Consider the following 2,500-nt stretch of genomic DNA (forward strand, 5'->3'; position numbering starts at 1 on the left):
CCGCCTTCGGCGGGCGAGGCTCCGCCGGGTTCCCGTCCCGCGCCGGCGGGCGGCCCGAGCCACGGCTCTCCTCCTTGGGCGCAGCGCCGGGCTAACTGAGGGAAACCCCGGGCCCCGGGAAGGAGGAGGGGGTGGTGGTGGCGGCGGATGCCGGGCGCGCCCCCGCGGGCGGACGCTCTCCCGAGGGCGGCAGCGGGGGAGGCACCCCCGCGGGGCCTGCAGGTCGTTTCCCTCACCCCAGGGCCAGGTACCTAGCGTCCGCGCTTCCGCGGCCCTCCCTCGGCGGGGCCGGGGGCCGAAGGCCGCGGAGAGGCCGGGCGGAGGTTTAAAGACTCGGGCGGCTCGATGCGAGCGCCGCGGGGGGCGGGCCGGGCGGTGGCCTGGAAGGGGCGGGAGTTGCTCCCCGTAAGCCCCTGGCTGGTGCGCGCCGCCCGTGCTCGTCCCGCGGCGAGCCGCCGTGCTGGGGAGGGGGTCCCACTGCCCCCCCCTCTCCGCGGTCCGGTCTCGGCAGAGAGACCGCGGCGCGCGGTCGGCCCTTGGGCCGGCCGGCCTGCCTGCCTGCCTCGAGACGGGCGAGTCCCCGCGGTGGGGGCCCGCCGGGCGGCCGCCGGGCCGCCGCGCCTCCGTCGCGGCGCTGCGCCGCGCCGCGCCCCCGCTCCCTCTCCGCCCCGGCGAGCCGCTCGGCGGCCTCCCGCCGGCGGCGGCGGGGGGGGGGGGGCGGCAAGCCGGCCGAGCGGCGTCGGTGCCGCTCGGCCCGCCGGTCGGCCGGGCAAGCGCCCGCCGCCCGCCGCGGCTCCCCCGGCCCGGGCCCTGCCCGCCGCTCCCCCCCCTTCGCCCTTCCCCGGCCGCGCCGGGCGGGTGGGCGGGCGGGCGTGCGGCCGGGGGCGTCCCCCTCCCGGTCTCCGCGTGGAAACGGGGAGAGCGGGCGGCGCCCCCGGCTTAGCGCGCCGTCTGCCTTCCGCCCTGGCGCGTGCCGGCTGAAGGGCCGGAGGCGGGAAGCGGCGGCGGCGGTGCCGGGAGGGGCAGCCGTTTGGGCGCGGCGGGTGGGCGCCGTCCGGTGGGCCGCGGGCCGCGGCGTCGCCGCGCTGGCTCGGGCCCTGGCGCTCGCCGCCTCCGGCGGGGCCGCGGAGCCGCCGGCGGAGCCGGCGGGCTGTCGTAGCGCGGCGTTAGCAGCCTGCGCGGAGGCGCGCGCGGGGCCGGCGGGGCGCCCCGCCGCTGCCCGGCAGCTTGCTGCAGCAGCAGCAGGCGCAGCAGCGGCCGTCCGTGTGCCGAGCGAGGCAGGCAGGCGGCCGGGCGGCGCGGCCGGGCGTGCGCCGCTGCCTCCGTGCGGGGGGAGGCCCTGCGGGGGCCGGGCCGAGCCCGGGCGCCTGGTCTGCCTCGGAAGCGAGCGAGGTGCGTGTTTGCCAGGTCGTCGGCCGGGAGCGCGGGCTCCCCGCCCTCGCCGTTGGCGGGGCTTCGTTGCCCCCGCCGTCCCGTCCCGTGTCGTGTGTGTGCTCCGGTACGGTGAGCCGAGGCGCGAGGCCTCTCCGTCGCGCCGCGTGGCGTCCCCTCCGCGCGGGCGGGCGGGGGCGGGCGGGCGGGCGGTGGGCCTCCCTCAGCGAGGAGAAAGGGGCCGCGTTTGGCGCGCGGTCCCGGCCCCCCCGCGCGCGCGGGGCGGTGCCGAAAGGCAGACAACTCTTAGCGGTGGATCACTCGGCTCGTGCGTCGATGAAGAACGCAGCTAGCTGCGAGAATTAATGTGAATTGCAGGACACATTGATCATCGACACTTCGAACGCACTTGCGGCCCCGGGTTCCTCCCGGGGCTACGCCTGTCTGAGCGTCGCTTGACGATCAATCGCCGGCTGCGCCGCCGCCGCCCTCGTCCGGGGCGGCGGGCCGCAGCGGCGCGGCTGGGGTGCCTCGCAGGCCCCGCGTGCGGCGGCCCCGGGCCGGAGAGCGGTTTGCCCGCCTCCCGGCGCCGCGGTCGGCCGCGCGGGCCTTCGTCCCCCTAAGTGGAGACTCGGGGAGCGCTCCGAAGCTCCCCGCTCCCGGAGCGCCCGCTGGGCGGAGCTCGTCCCGCCGGGGGCCGCCAGGGTGCGTCGGGCCGGCCGGGCCCGGTCGCGGCGGTGGGGAAGAGCGAGCGAGGGGGGGGCGGAGGCGCGGTCCTCTCGCCCACCCCCGGCGTCCCGCGCGGGCGGCTGTCTGCGGGTGGGTGCCGCGGCGGTGCCGTGCCGTGCTGCCGCCCGCGCGCGCGTGCGCGCCGGGGAGGCGGGGGGGGGTGTCCTCCCCGCCGCCGCCGCCGCCGCCTCCTTCTCCTCTTCCCCGAGCCCCCGCCGCGCCCCGGGTGGCGCGGCGCGGCACCGTGCCGCGCCGCCCGGCTGCCCGCCGGGCCGTCGTCCCGGGCCGTCGCCCCGGGGGGCCGTCTCCGGGCCCGCGCGAGACGACGCGTGTCGGGCCGCGCCCGGGCCGGGGCTTTCCGTGGCGCGCGCGCGCCGGCTTCGTCGGTCGTGTGCCGGCG

The 2,500-nt window shown here is 81.5% G+C and overlaps 1 non-coding gene across 1 annotated transcript; it reads left to right on the top strand.

Annotated features, from left to right (window-relative positions):
* The first annotated feature begins 1,672 nt into the window (after positions 1–1,672).
* On the top strand, positions 1,673–1,825 carry LOC132320972 (5.8S ribosomal RNA). Its single transcript, XR_009484636.1, has one exon. It is a non-coding gene; the product is annotated as a 5.8S ribosomal RNA (ribosomal RNA).
* Positions 1,826–2,500: the final 675 nt, after the last annotated feature.

The sequence above is a fragment of the Gavia stellata genome, unplaced genomic scaffold, assembly GCF_030936135.1.
Source record: "Gavia stellata isolate bGavSte3 unplaced genomic scaffold, bGavSte3.hap2 HAP2_SCAFFOLD_261, whole genome shotgun sequence".
In the NCBI taxonomy this organism is placed as follows: domain Eukaryota; kingdom Metazoa; phylum Chordata; class Aves; order Gaviiformes; family Gaviidae; genus Gavia; species Gavia stellata.